The sequence below is a fragment of the Nematolebias whitei genome, chromosome 16 (assembly GCF_014905685.2).
Source record: "Nematolebias whitei isolate Nwh7 chromosome 16, NemWhi1, whole genome shotgun sequence".
Taxonomy (NCBI): domain Eukaryota; kingdom Metazoa; phylum Chordata; class Actinopteri; order Cyprinodontiformes; family Rivulidae; genus Nematolebias; species Nematolebias whitei.
The window spans coordinates 44,903,021-44,919,135 of NC_056513.1; the positions used below are offsets into that span (position 1 = coordinate 44,903,021).

A 16,115-nucleotide genomic window follows, 5' to 3' on the forward strand; every position below is an offset into this window, starting at 1 on the left:
TTCAGGGTCGGATCGAACCTGTCCTCTCTCAAAGATGAACCCCAGGAATGTAACAGTTGTAGCGTGAAACTCGCATTTTTCTGCTTTCACAAAAAGCAGGTTCTCTAACAACCTCTGGAGAAGAGCTTTCATATGTTGTGTATGTTGCTCTTAGGCTTTGGAATAAATGAGTATATCATCCAGATATACGAATACAAAGATGTTGAGGAAATCCCTGAGAACGTCATTAATGAGAGCTTGAAAAACTGCCGGAGCTTTCGTTAACCCAAACGGCATAAGGTAATCAAAATGTCCCAAAGGGGTTTTGAAAGCTGTTTTCCATTCATCATCTTTTCAAATTCTCACTAAATGATACGCATTGCGAAGACTGAGTTTAGTGAAAATATTAGCTTCCTGGAGTTGCTCGTAGACAGAGTCGATTAAGGGGAGAGGATATTTGTTTTTGATGATAATTTGGTTGAGTCCTCTATAGTCGATACAAGGTCTTAGAATTTTATCTTTTTTTGCCACAAAGAAGAACCCGGCCCCCACTGGTGAGGTAGAAGGGCGGATAATGCCCGATTTTAAAGAATCATCAATATAGCCCTTCATGGATGTCTTCTCTGGTCCAGATAATTTATAGTCTACTTGTTGGTTAAAGAACACCAAGGAGTAAATCAATAGCGCAGTCGTATGGCTTGTGTAGTGGCAGGGATTAATGCCTTTTGTTTACTAAAAACTGGCGCCATCGTATGATAAATTCAAAGTACTACAGAAAGGTAAATGTTTCCCCCTTTTGTTTAGGAGGTGAACCTGGAGAGGACTGTTGTAAAGACATGTTCCTGTTTAGGCATCTCAAAGAACATCTCTCTCCCCATCTTTAAACTCAAATTAACTGGGTCAAAAGTAAAGGGTTGTGTAACTTAAGCCAGGGATGACCCAAGATAAGTTGTGGTGTAGGAGAGTCGAAGACGAAAAACTCACCCGTCTCATGGTGATTTCCAGACACTACAAACAATATTTTTAATGTCTTTAATGAAATGGAGGAGATGGTTTGCCCAGTGAGGGCAGAGATGGTAACGGCTGGTGTCAGGTTGATGGTAGAGATCTGTAGTTCTTCCAGATTTCTGCTGATTAAATTCTGTTCAGCACCGAAATAAACCAGAGCCTGGAAGGGAACGTTGACAACGTTAATGCAGATAATTACTGGTAAACTCAGGTTCTTTTCAGTAGGCAAAGAAGTGGTACCCACCAGTATCTCTGGTACTACTGATGGGCTTTGTCTTTAACTCGTAATTTGCAGGCAGCAATTACATGGTCTTTCTTCCCACATTACATGAAGGCGTTGGCCTTGAGGCGGCACTGTCGTTCTTTGGGGGAAAGCCGAGTCCTACCAATCTGCATTGGTTTGGGTTCAGAAGTGGAATCCGCGGGTGCGGAAACATTACTTCCAGGAAGGAGGAGTTTGCAGAATTTGTAGTCCTCTTCTAAGTGGCCCTCACAAACTCTGTTGTCGATCTGAATCGCTAAGGAGATAACGTCATCCAAATCAGAGGGGATGTCACAGGTGATCAGTTGAGCTTTAATCTGTTTGTTTAAAGAGTTAATGAAAGCACTGCGTAACGCTATCTCACCCCAGCCGGACTCCTCAGTGATGATGCGGAAATGGATGGCGAATTTGGACACCGTCTCTTTCCACTGACGTAAGGTGAAAAGTTTTTGGGCTGCCTCTTCCTGCTGCAAAGGATGATGAAAGACCTGAAGAAAATCCTTCAGGAAGGCGGCAAATGTCAGAGTCTCATTGGGCGTCTTCGAAGGCAAGCATGTGCCCACTGGAGCACTTTTCTTTTTAAAGAACTAACAAATGTTATGTGGGCAGAATCAGATGAATAGGTAATGGGTGCATGCATCAGGATAATGGGTGCATGGTTAAATGCCAAGTTACATGGAAGGACGAAGACACCACATTTGCGAGTGTTACCTTCGAACATATCTGATGGTCAAACGTCAGGTTCCTTGGGGTGTGGACTGTTAGTCCTAACCATAGACTGAATCAAAGATGAAGCTTGGGCTTCCATTTCCTTTTGGAGAGAGAACACCATACCACCCAGTTCCCATAGATTGTCCTGGGTTGTTTGTTGCTGCATAAAAACCCACTGTAAAGTTAAGTTGAGAGGGTCAGTGTTTTCTTTTGGTCTTAGCTAAGTCTTTACTTCCGCTGTCTTGCTTGGGAGGTCCATTGGCTGGGACATACTATCAGGTTTGTATCAGCGTCGACCCCCAAGTAAGCAGACCGATTCAGTAAAGACAGAGTCAGGAGTACAAAAGGTAAGTGAGCTTTATTTACAGGTGATGTGTCGTCGCAGCTGAAAGGGAGAAGAGGACAAGGTGAGTATGGGTTTGGTTTGTAATTAGAATATTGAATCCTTGAGAAAGCGAATGACTCCTTACTTTTTGTGTTTTTAAGTGAAAGCCAAGAAAAATGAGAGAGGAGAGTTCCTGGGTTTTGTAGATGATCTGGTTTGGAGGAAATTGACAGTGGAGAGAGAAGCAGGTGTAATGATTGCGGTGTACCCAGAATGAAAGACCAGAACTGAACAGAGACCAGGACTCAGATAATAGTTTAAAGTGTTTATTTACAGGTTGGTGATATACACAACATTAATGAGGGGAACGGGAACACCTGGAGAGAGAGAGCGATGATTTAAAGGGCTGCGGTTGAATGAGGAATATATCTTGTAGATTTATTCTTACGGTGAGAAGCAGGCGAAGGTATTATCCTGATGGTGTCCAGTGGCACAAGGTGAAGCAACAAGTAGATTGAGGCAAGTGGTGGAAGGCATCCTACAATTGTAGCTAGGCAGGAGGAGTCACAGTTCATGTGGAACTCAGGCAGGGCAGGTACAGCTAGATCCAAACTCTGAGGAAGCGCAGAGGAAAAAACACAATATTAGTATTTACTAATATCACTGAATACTGGCCAGAACACAACTACCGTTGGTAGGCAATGTCCCAGCGCCTGCAGAGTGGTTCCTGAATCTTCTTATACTCCTCCTGGGTGTTGAACTGATCATCTGCAGCTGGAGCCAATTAGGAGTGATGAAGAGAGAGAAAGGCAGGGTGCAGGGCAGGATCCTTACATCAGGTTGTCCCAGTTGTGAATTGTTTGAAGATGGTTGTTTAAGGGACATCGTTGATCCACAGGTGGAGCCCAGTGAAGAGATGAGGTCCTAGGGAGGACCTGAAGAAGCAGGCATGGAAGGTCCTGGAGGAATCAATTGGTGAGAACCAGCTGCAACAATATGTTAGCTGGCTGTACTCGAATTATATTTTGTGTCCCAGCACTGATGAGGTGTCTGGCAGGAGCTTAAATACACCATCAGGCAGTCCTCCTCAGAGCAGCAGCAGGTGGAGTTAGTTGACATTAATTAGCTGTGGAAGGAAGAGTGAGTGACAGGCAAAACCCAGGAATCTCACAGCACTATGCATAAGTTCCTGTGCTTTTGTGTACAATCTGATGTGTGAATCACTGCGGAGAAGGGAAGGAGGATGACGAGGCACAGCTGACCCCGGTGTGGAATATACTAATTAAAAGAGAAATGATCCTGCACTTAATACACTTATAAATCACACATAAAGTGATTAAAATTAAATTTGAAGTACAGGTGCTGGTCATAAAATTACAATATTGTGTACATTTTGATTTATTTCAGTAATTCCATTCAAAATGTGAAATTTGTATATTCATTCGTTACACACAGACTGATATATTTCAAATGTTTGTTTCTTTTAATGTTGATGTTTATAACTGACAATTAAGCAACTGACAAATCAGTAACCTCAATTTGTCCTGAAGTGAACGCCCCTTACCTGCAGAGCTGCAGCAGTTTTGTATTACGGATGCTTTGCAGTCATTTCAATAATGAGTTTACATCTTTTGTTTCATGTTAATCTACTGTAATAAACCTTTGTAAAATACACCAGAATCCAGGAAATGGCATCTACTTTAAACAAAATTCTCAGGGGTAGGACCCTCAGACCCCCCACCCCCTCCAACAATGCACAGGAACAACTGCAGAGATCTCTGTCAAGAAGAGTGCAGTTCAAGAAATAGCCAAGATACTGAACAGGACCCTCAAGCTCCTAGACCTCTGGTAGAGGACCTGTGTTATATGTACTTTTTTTTTATATACTTTTTTTTAAATCTCAGATTGAATACTCCATTGATGCTTGGCTTAATGAATAATTATTAAAGTGATTTTTTTTCCCCTCACTGGCTCTGTAACGAGACACATGCTTTCTCTTCCCTCTCCCTGTTCACCTCCTGCTTTTTGCTCTCTGTCTGTGTATTGGAGCAGATCCTATTTTTACACATCTTCCGAAATGAAACTACTGTTGTGGATCTGACCAACTGGACTTTCAACGCAAATGAAAAAAATCTTTTCAACAAAGCGTCAAGGTCCTGAAGAACCCTCATCTGCTCGGACGACACACATGCAGCTGAATATATCTCTGGGGAAGTGGAATGTGAAGTGTCTACCTCTGCTGTCGATCGAGGACGCCAAAATGCATATAATTGGATTTATGATAACAGGTTTCCTGTTTTTGGAATAGTCTGGATCCTGGTTTACCAACATACTGTACAAAGAAGAAGGCCACAGCTAATTTGGTCCTCGTCAGGCTGCTGCCTATGTGACGGTTTGATTTGTGCTTTGAGGACTCAAAATCAGCTGATTTACAAGCTACAACAGAAGATGGAAGTGACTTGAATCACAGGCCACCTGCAGCTTTGGGATTCGTCAGCATGAAAACGACCTCGAAGAGGCTCGTAAGCACGGACCAGTAGAAAGCACCCTAATCTGGTCATTTCGAACCTTTTCATTCAGCCTTTATTTAGACAGGTTAATCCCAGTAAAGACTTAAGGCTGACAAGAAAAATAGTCTGCCTGAATAAATCAACAATTGTGGATTATCTGAATCTGACTCCCCGGTTGACCTCAAAACAGGCCGACTTATCAATGTCTTCTGAGAAATATGTAAACTAAAGAAAAGCTTTGTCTAAAGCAACCCCCCCCCCCCCACACACACACACACATTATCTGTGGAGGCTTAGCAGAACTGTGCTGGCTGACCATCATCTTATCAGGACAATGGACTATCTGTTGGTGCTTCATGGACCGCTTCGTCATCAAATGCATATGTAACGTGTTCATAAATCTGCTGCTGGCAGTTTTTTATGACTTAAATCATGTCCTGTTAGGACAAGGTGTGAAGAAGGTGTGTGTTTTATAATGCTACTATACTTTCCTCATGGCTTTGTCCCTTTTTTCTATCTAAAAAATGTAGTCTGAAAATGATAAGAGGGCCGCGCTATATAGCAGCAGCTACGTGCACTCCTCCCATCTTTTGCACGACTGTACAGACATATTCTCGTTGTATCTCGGTGCAATGATAATAAACATCATTCTGATCCTGATTCTTATGAAAAAGCAAATATGGTAGAGCTTACATGATTGCTGCAAATTTTAGAAGTCACAGGCTGACTTCCATTAAAAAAGGAATGTTCTTTACACCTGTAGAACAGAAAGAAGCAGAACACACATTTTAAATTGTTTCTGAAAGATAGAAATGAAAATCAAAACGATCAAAACCAATCACGTGCATAGTGATGGGCAGCTCTTTTACTTTTATTTAAAGTTAAATCATTAGATGACTTGTGTTGTGAATTGCCGCTATATAAATAAAACCACATTGAACAAAAATTAGTTTATTTCCATTTATTTGCATAGCTCTAATTCACAGATCCAGATTCAAATCCAATAACAGTCACTTGAGTTTTGTTTACAGTACATTCACATGCTGGACATATGAAACGCCATTGAGTAAAGGTGTCAATGTAAGCAGGTCAGCTGACAAGTCTCCATCTTGAGAGGTGGAGAAAAGAAAGTGGATGATGTTCCAAGCATGTTACACATTTCCTTCTATAGCTTTTATAATGTTTTGTTTTTCTTTTGCTTTAAACTGAAAAAATAGAATTGTACTGTAGGTCAAACTAACAAAGTTAGACAGAAAAGTATATTTTGGTGAATTTTGAGAACAATGAAGCATTTTTCCATGAACTGCTTTGTTCTGTTTATTGTACTCGGTCTTCAGAATTCATCATGATTTTAAGCCTTTACAAAGTGAACGGTCATGGGAAACTCAGTGGGCAGTGGACTGGCTCCATAGGGGAACCCAGCTCAGTTAGGTTCCCCTTGGACCAGCAGTGTTCTTCTGTCTGATTTGGTTCCATGGCCCAGTGTCGTCTGAAAAAACATCAAGTTCTGAAACTGACATGTACTGCTGAGGTCGCAGTAAAAAAAAATGTAATGTTAATTTTCAGGAACAGTGGGAATTTTGATGTCTAGCCTTCCAGAACTTTTTACAGATTTCTTCAATTAATAAAATATGTTTAGTCCATCATTTTCACTACTTCGTCCCCAAAATAGTCTTGAGGCAGACTTTGAATACTTGTAAGATACCATGTAAAAATATGAATTAAACAAATTAATTTTGACGACATATTCATTCATTCAACCTTTATTTATAAATTACACGTGAAGACATCTTGTAAGTCATTGATGTTTCTAATAACCTTTATTGTATTTGAAAACACGTTTGTTTCTAAGCAGTATTAAAAGTGTCACATACCAGTATTAAAATTAGTATTTTTTACTAGTGTGATTCGTTACCTTGTAGAGAGAGCCGTTTTGATCCCCTACAAAGTTAGCCAGTGTTTCTCTGACAAATGTTATTTCATGCTCCAGCCTCTCTCCAGTCACCTATTTTGTGTCCCAACAGCTGAGCCCCGTGGTTCAGTAGCTTCTACTTGGTCAAGCATAATTCTGAGGCGTCCTTGCACAATGCAGGGGGCACATTGTGTCACGGTCACTGCAAGGTTTGAAGTAATAAACCCCCATGGCCTTTAAATGTCTCCTATTCAACCCCATTCCATGGTTTTCTGTCTCTTTTTTTTTTTCAAGAGAGAAAGAAAATGCTGCAGTTCAAATAGATCACACGAATGTGCACCCCCAGTTAGTGGCCGACAAAACATCTATCTCAATAGGCTGTCAATGAAGAAAACAACCTCTTTAGCTCTATACTACTGGGCTGAAGCTGCTTTACATCACAGTGGCTATGATCAGGCAAAAAAAAAAAAAAAGATCAAAGTTGAATCCAACAAAGTTAAGTCAGGTCCTCTGGACAGTTTCTTTTTATTGAAACCTTTCATCTTTCATCCAAAAGACTTCATCAGTCCTCGGAGCCACAACAAGCTCAGTCATAACTAGCACCTTCACATCAACGAGTTTGATGATGCTCAGTTGGTGTCTGGAGTTCTGATGAAGTATTTTGGATGAAAGACAAAACGTTTCACCAAAAATAAATCATCCAGAGGACTTGACATAACTTTGTTGAATTTTTCTACCTGGACTATTGAGCAGGGATGTTGATATTGATATATGAGATTTTGAACCACTTTGGCCATGGCTGCCTCAGATGAGTCGGCGGGGAAAAGGTCGGGCCCCACAAACCATCTCAGGTGGCTGTGGCTGGGTGGTTAGAGCAGTCGTCCTCCAATGCTGTTGGGGGTTCAATTCCTCCAGCAGTCACATGCCAAAATGTCCCTGGGAAAGACACTGAACTCCTCATTGCCTCTGATGTGTGTCCCATCGGTGTATGAGTTTGATAAAGCTCTGATTATTTGTTGTACACATATAGTAGAGTGCTTTATGAATGGGTAAATGAGGCACAGATTGTGTTGTAAACAGCTTTGAGTATTTAGATAAGATAGAAAGGTGCCCTATAACTAACCCACCAAACTGGTCGACCCACTTCATGATCATGTGAACAGCTAGTTTTGAATGTCAACAACAAACTGGTTGATCCACTATGAGAAGGTGCTATTTATAAGATTGAGCAGAATACAGCTCCTCAGACTGAAGAAGTCTTTCGGATGAAAGACAAAACATTTCTACAAACTTTTGTTTTTTGAACCCATCCAGAGGACCTGATTTAACTTTTTTAGATTTTTCTACCTGGATTATTGAGCATGCATCAGGATGGTTGCCCCACTATTAGAAGGAGCTATTTACAAGACTTGGTTTGTTGTGGCTCCTCGGACTGATGAAGTCTTTTGGATGAAAGATGAAAAGTTTCACCAAAAATAAACCGTCCAGAGGCGCCGAGTTAACATTGTTGTATTTTTCTACCTGGATTAGTGAGCATGAACTTTGACATCAAAGTTGAAGTTGAAGGTCCTTATAGGAGTGCATGTTGCCTATCACTGGTCATGACAGTGTTAGCTCATCTTATGTCGAGGACTGTGTCATTTGTAATTATGTTTGTATTTGGCGTCGACTGCCAAGTAAGCAGAGTGAGAAAGGAAGGACAGAGTCAGGAGTACAAAAGGTAAGTGATCTTTTATTTACAGGTGCAATAACTGGTTTCAGGGCTGAATGGGAAGAGAGGACAAGGTGAGTCACTGGATCTTCTAGGCAAGTATTTTGTGTAATGATTTCATAGCTGAGAATAACTCCTTACTCTTTATGTTTGCATGTGTGCCCCGAGAAGGAGAGGAGAGGTCCTGGGTCTTCCAAAGATCCGGGTTGAGGTGAGTGTTGGTGAAGAAAGGAGCAGGTTGATCCAATCTGATTTGTTCCGATTTGTCTTCTGATCTGCTCCTCAGTTCCTAGACAGTTTCAGACTGTCAATAAAAGAAGAGGGGAAGCTGTGCAGTCCAAAAACTATTTTAAGGATTTGTGTTGCTGACATCCAATTTAAAATTACCTTATTTTTTTCTGGAAAATGGTGAAGTTCTACAGTTAAGACATTTGATGTGTTTACTACGTATGTTCTAATGTAAATTAAATGTTTTCTATGAATTGAGCAAATCAATGAATTCCCACCTTCTCTGGATTTGTAACTAAACATTATGGAACAGCTATTTTTCATGGCACTTGAAAGGTTTAACAAAACATATAATGGAGTGAAGATTGTGTTGAGCCTAATTATACTGCAAGATGAACTTGAGAATTCACAAGTTAAATCTAAATACAGTTTAGAAAATAGTTCTAGACACAATCTGCTAAAATGCCTGTTTGGAAAAATAATACAGTTGGTGGTAAATTTTTACTCTGACTTTTAAAAAGCTTAATGTATATTTGTAGTGGACAGCATCAGTCTACTGAAACTTTGTATTGCTTTTTTTTCACATTTGAAAACAGACATGGCAGCACAGGGGCACAGTTGATAGAACTGCTGCCTCTCAGCAAGCAGGTCACCCCAGTTCAAATCCCAGCCAGGGGCCTTTCTGGGTGGAGTTCTCTCTGTGCTTGCGTGGGTTTTCTCCAGGTACTCCGGTTTCCTCCCACAGACCAAAAACATGCATGTTAGGCTGACTGGTAACTCTAAATTATACCTAGGTGTGAGTGAGAGCGTTAATTGTACTCTTGTTTGTCTAGTTTGTCTCTGTGTCCCTGAGATGGACTGGAGACCTGTCCAGGGTGTCCTCCGCCTCTCGCACTGTGATAGCCGGACATGGGCACCAGAGACCCCTGTGACTTGAAAAGAAACAAGTGGGTAAATAATGTATAATGGATGGATGGATGGAAACAGACATATGTGGCAAAACAAGAAGCTGTGTGTCAGTAGTCTAGGAGTTCCTACATCATTGGAACTAATGAATACTTTGTTTGACTCTGTGGTCCAGCCCTGATGGAGATGTGAAGGGTCACAGGTGTGTTTCACTTATTAATGTCAACTATATATGAACCATGTGTGGTGTTCTAGTGTTTGGTCTGGACAGCGTGCTGCAGAAGCATGGATCCTTTCACCTCATAAACTCAAGGCCTAAGCTCGTGTCACAGTCTGTCCCTTAGCTGTCTGCTATTTCTGTGTCTTCCCCTTTTCTGCTTATTGTGCTCATTTCATTCTGCTCTTTATACTTGTGTGATTCTGTTCCTGTGTATCTGATTCTGTTTTCTGTCACTTTCCACTCACACCTCAGTCTGCCTCTTCAGTCTTAATCATTCACACCTGTCCCTCATCAGCCACCTGCCCAGGTGCTCTCATTACTCACTCTCCCTCGGTCTTATAAAAAGCCTCTCTCTCCTCCGCTCTTCATTGGGGCATTGTTCTGTTTTACAGTCCTCCTCTGTTGCTGTGATCTGTCTGAATCTGAATCCGAACCCATCTTGTTTTGCCTGCCTGTTCCAGTCTGTAAGGTTTGCTGCCATGCCAGCCTTTTGTTTTTGTTGTTTAAGATGAATAATTTTTATTTTAAACTCCTGCCTCACTCGCCTGCCTGCATTTTGGACTAAAACCAGAGGGTTGTGATAGCTGGTAGGCAGCGCCTCCAATAACATTATAGAAAGACAATTTTTAGGCTCTCTGAGAAGACTTTGAGACAAAACACCATGTAAACATCTTGGCTGCTTGTATTTCAACTCAGTTCCGTCTTGCAATATTAAACTGGGATTAAGAAAATTATCTACTCGCTCCTGTGTAAGATATTTAATGAGCTACTAAGGATAATATTAAATTATCCTAACAGGCCCTGAAAACTTAGGTCAGCTTAGATTAGTGGTTATAAATGCCAGACCATTTAATGTAGCGGTTCATCAATGTGTGTCTTGACAAAATATATTTTGCAGGGAAGCCACTGTAAATGGTAAATGGACTGTACTTGTAGCGCCTTTCCATCTTATTGAGACACTCAAAGCTCTTTACAACAATCTGTGCCTCATTGACACATTCATACAGCTCTATACTAGATCTACACAAAGCTAATTGAACAAATCATTCTAAAGAGACTAATCAGTGATTTATCACATTCATACATTCATGGGACACACATCAGAGGCAACAAGGGGTTCAGTGTCTTGCCCAGGGACACTTCGGCATGCGACTGCTGTGGGGTTCGAACGCCCAACTCTTGCATTGGAGTACGACTGCTCTAACCACTCGGCCACAGCCGCCCTGTAGCGCTTACTTTGTCCAACATTCATTATCTTTACCCGTTTCTTCCTTTTCGGGTCGCAGGGGTCACTGGTGCTCATATCTAGCTGTGTGAGAGGTGGGGGACCTAGACCATACAGACAAACAACCATTCAAAGTCAAAGGTTCTTTATTTGTCATTCGCACCACATGTGATACACAGGAAAAATAGAAGAGTAATTTTTTCGGAGTTAACATTATTTTCATCTAAAAGAGTCATGTTTATACATTATAGAGTAAAATCGTGTCAATTGGTCAATAGAATCGGAGGAAAAAAACAGAGTAAATCATATCGGAGTAAAACAAGAAAAACGCCCACTGAAGTTCGTTAAGTTTCGTTTCTTCCACCATTTTGTTTTCCCGCATTGGACCGGAGGCGACGGTCTGCTTTGTGCCAGGTAAGTGCCCAAATGGGTTGTAAACATATTTCATGTGGGGTTTTATTTGTTTTTTATTATTATTAACACTAATTATCTCTAGCGGAAAGATGACGTGCTGCTGTGTGGTCGTGGGGGAAGGAGGGGTGCAGCGAGGAATTAACATGGTTGGCTAACTAGTTAGCATGTGTGCTTCAGCTAACTTAATGTAGCCGTTTACAACAATGTAAGCAGAAAAAAAACATCAGTGTTGTACAATGCTACGTCCATTTTTTATTTGCATAAGTCAAGGCTGTTGCTATTTTAAGCTAAGGAACGGAGTTTAAAAGAGGAGCTAGCTGTACAATCGAAGCTAGCTCTGCTAGCATGTGTCCCGCCCAGAAAATGGCGCGGGAGGGCTATGCTAGTAACTTCTCTTGAACGTAGAGCAGCAATTAAAAATATATAATTAAAGTTGTGCTTTGTATGCAAACTGTAAGTTGTCAGTAAAACATTGTGATTGACTATTTAGTCCATAAACCCCGTTTGCATCGAGTTGTATGGAACTGATGTGGTTTTGTTTTCGTTTTAGTTGTGTTGATTGGCTAAATTCAAGAGCGCCTAGCTCATTAAGAGCCCATTAAGGATATTTGTTAGCCACCAAGTGCTTCTTCCCCATGATAGTTTCAACCTCTTATCTTAATTTTTTTTATTCCCTTCGATAAGTATGTTATCAAAGTGAATAATATATAATAATTTGTTATTGAAAAATATCATATTTTACATAATGCAGGATGCAAGCTGTGCGTGTCAAACATAGAGATCGACAGAAATACATCTGTTTTGAAGGCCAACTGACTTACAGTTCATTTTTGGAATGTGGTGAGTGCAAACAAAACAAGTTTCCAACATTTTCATATATTGTGTTTATCAAAAACGTTTTGGGAATGTTGCCATAATGGGTGCTTTACCAACTTTTCTGATTTATTATTCTGTTTTACTTAATTTTAATTTATAATGTCTTTTAATTGTTATTTACATATGTTCAAATATATAATAAATAAATAATTTGCTATGTTCATAGCTGCAAAAAAGTTCAGCATCCCAACCTTGGACTTAAAAGTTTCTGATGATTCTAAGACTGAAGTGGATGAGGAGGTTTTTGAGCTCCTTTTGAAAAGTCCAAACCTTGGTGTGCTGGAAATTTGTGAAGCACAAGATCTCCATCCAGAAGGTAAGGTGTTGCAAAGTGTCATTTGTTTATTTTTGTGAACTATTTTTGGTCATCCTTATGGGTTTGACCAATAGGGATAGAAATGTCTTTCCAGATCAGTATAGACATGTTGATGTCCATTTGATATCACCAATCTAGGATGAGATCATAAAAGCGTTCACCTTTGTAGCATTTCACACAACATGTGGAAACATCTTACATCACAGACCATTCACGGTTTGGCCTATTTCTAGTGTTTCAGTGGTTCATCACAATGAACACAGATAAATGTGCATGAGTTATCTATGTTTGTATCATACTGTTTCTTGTGAGAAGAGCTCATCAGGTGACCTTAATTTATATATAAAAAAAGTTTTTGGGAGAGAACCATTTTCTCAATTTTAGTGTTGACTACTGTTAATTCTACCAACAAAATGTTTAGATAATCCTATGGATCAGCTAAGCTGTGCAGCAAGCAGCTCCTTCACCAGCTCCAGTGGAGAAACTGAAGTGGACTCCGATGACACCATTATATTGCAACACAGTCCTGTAACAAGACATAGAGCTGAAGACACCTCTCTTGCCCAAGTAAGCTATGCAGATTACTGTGCAGACTTCCATAGAGTTTTTACAAAATTTGAATACATTATATAAATTGCTCTCTTAAAACCACTTTCTGTGTTTTTTTCCTTCAGCATATCTCTGCACATTTTAGTCCAGATCCTTAGCATAGAAGGCTCTGGACTTCCCAAAAAATTTAAGTTCTTATAGTTTTGTTTGTGCTTTTTAACATAACTTACTATTCCACTAATAACTATTATAGTTCTTTTAATACTATCTCTTTTTTATGGAATAAAATAGGATTTGTAATTGTCTTGTGTACAGTGTTTTTGCAACGTATCGATTTATATTTTTACCATCACTTTAGATGATTGAAAATGTTCTAAAGAACAAACCAGGAGGAGACAGGATCGTCAATGAATATGCGCGGACAAAAAGCCTAACCGACACCAGACGGCGTGAAATGGTCAAGATATTGGTTGCACATATGACAAGTGAACATGGGTATGCTGAAATAATAAAAATTTTTTCTATGCACCTCTCACAATTACTTTTGTTGAAGGTGTTCTTTACACCTTTAACAATGCTCAGAGTTTTTTCTGTGTCAATATAGGACAAGTCCCTCCAGACGTATCAAAGAGGACTATGCAAAGGGTATTATTACCTTGTTCCCTTACCTGGCTGATCCTAAGAGCAGATTTGGCTATGTAAGTTCAAAACAGAAGTCCAACTTGTTGGCTATGGTTTGAGTAGAACTGAAAATGTTTCTCTGTTGCATCCCCTGCATCTGTGCCACTTGTTTTTAACTTTCCAATTTTAAAACTTTTGTAGAGTTTATTGTTCCAGTGTTGACCTACTGCAGCTTGAAGAATAAACATTGTGAAGAGATTTTATTTATGTAATTCAAACAATGGGAACTAAAATCTGTAAATCATAGCTACTATCATTCACGGTTGTCTTTACTTTCGCAGCTTTAAAAACATTTATCATTCACCTACTTTTAGGAGCATTATTACAATGCAGAAGATGGGAGTGGGTATCTGGCTTGGAGACTGAAGTTTGTCCAGAGGGAAGCTTCTAATGGACAAAAGAAGGTCCCCAGACTGTCACAAACCCAAACAGGTATGTGTATTTATACTTGTACAAATTTTATCCTACAACCAAACTGCACAATAGGTTCCCAAGCCTTATTTATTAAATCCTAAGATCGAGTGTCCCATTCATATAATGTTTTTTTAGGGGGACCAACAACTGACAGAGACTGTTTGAGAGAAGAAGACTGCCTTTTGACAGACAGCTTGTGTTCTGAAGCCATTGCGCTGATGAAGCACACAACTGATGAAGGAACTGTAATGAGGAAGATGAAACAGACTTTCAACTATCGCCAGAAGATGATTCATGACCCAGTGAAGTCACCTGGTATCTTTTTGGACTTCCCAAGATTCCTGGACATGGGAGGATTGGTATGCTTATCTTCACTTCAGCTTAACCTATTTTTATAAAGTTTAAATTGAGGTGGGCGTGAGAAAGTTTAACAAAATGATTTTTAAAACCTTCATCTCTTCTCCAGGTTGAGCAAGATTTTACATTGATGTTTGGGGAAGCCATCTCTGCAAAATTCCTGGAGAAGTGGCCCACTGTCTACAAGCAGAAAGTCCTCGAACAAAGCCGTGGTCTCACACAGTCTGATGACCTTGAGAACCTTCTTCACAATGCTGAAGGCACAACAGAGGTGCAAAATGGTAAGTTGGACTGGATTATAAAGACGGTGTTTAATGTAACATAATTTTATGTAAATTGATTCAATATAAGTGCGCCTCCTTCTGCCGTCACTGTTTGGTAAGCTTCCTCTGGAAGTGTTAACACGGTTGCAAAGAAGTTCTGTTAGCTTATGTTTATTTCATCTTTTCTTCCAGGATGGGACAGTGACATGTCATCCATTCTGATTCTTGTGCACCTCCTGCCACCGTCACCTCATGGCCGGAAGAGACCAGGAAAACTCTCAGCCAGAGCAGCCATTGAACATCTTGTGAAGTTTGTCAAGGTAAGGTTACAGCTAAGGGAATATTTATGTTGATCAAAATTCCCTATTCTTCACTTATTTTTATTTATTTGTATTTTTTGTGAAGTTGGTCTGAAATTTCATTTCAAGTAACATTAAAGAGGTCCTGAAAAGTAATTTGCCTTAACTATAAGAACCCTGTTTTCTTTGAAACCCAAGACTAATCATGTTTTATTCTGTTTTTACCACAGACAGGAACCAGCATCCAGGGGCACCTTGATGGCATCGCAGAAAGGCGTCAACCTTACCTGCTTGCAGTAGGGACTCAGAGGGGCGTTATTCACAAGTACTTCATTGTGATTGACAAACATGCCATACCTTGTAAATCACCAGGCCCTCTAGCCTGTTTTGATGAGCTTTTTAAAGCTCACTTTGTGTTCGGCACTTCATATGACCATGATCTGGTCAATGTGTACAATTTTCTGCAGACCGCCATTTATGAGATAGATGTTGAGACAACCAAAGTAAATCCTAGGGTTGCAGAGTTGAGGGCTCGGATGCTGCGTTAAATAGTTGTTTTGCTATGATTGTTTCAGTATTAAGTTGAGTTGGAATGTTCTGCTTCATTTGTAAGAAGTACCAGACAAATGCTAATTCTCTGACCAAGCACTTAAAATTGATCCACGGACTTTGCTCTGGTAAGACACTTCGTCTTAAATGTGGTCAGGCAGGTTGTGCTCAAGTTTATGGCACATTTTCTGGGTTCAGAAAGCATCTCAATAAAGCACATGATAAACACACTTGTAATCCTGGTGAAGGCCCATCTACAACTGAAGAGACATTTGAAAGTCAAAATTTGCCCTCTATGAGTGCTGCTTCTGATACAGTCCCGCTTCAGAAATCTCTTGTGCATAGTTGTGCAACAGCAGTTGCAGAACTTAAATTTGCAGGTGTAAGTGAAAGAGCAATT

At 40.1% G+C, this 16,115-nt stretch overlaps 1 long non-coding RNA gene across 1 annotated transcript; it reads left to right on the top strand.

Moving 5' to 3' along the window:
* Positions 1-14,736: 14,736 nt before the first annotated feature.
* LOC119423230 lies at positions 14,737-15,839 on the top strand. Its single transcript, XR_005187448.1, has 3 exons — positions 14,737-14,885; positions 15,060-15,187; positions 15,397-15,839. It is a non-coding gene; the product is annotated as an uncharacterized LOC119423230 (long non-coding RNA).
* The last annotated feature ends 276 nt before the right edge of the window (positions 15,840-16,115 follow it).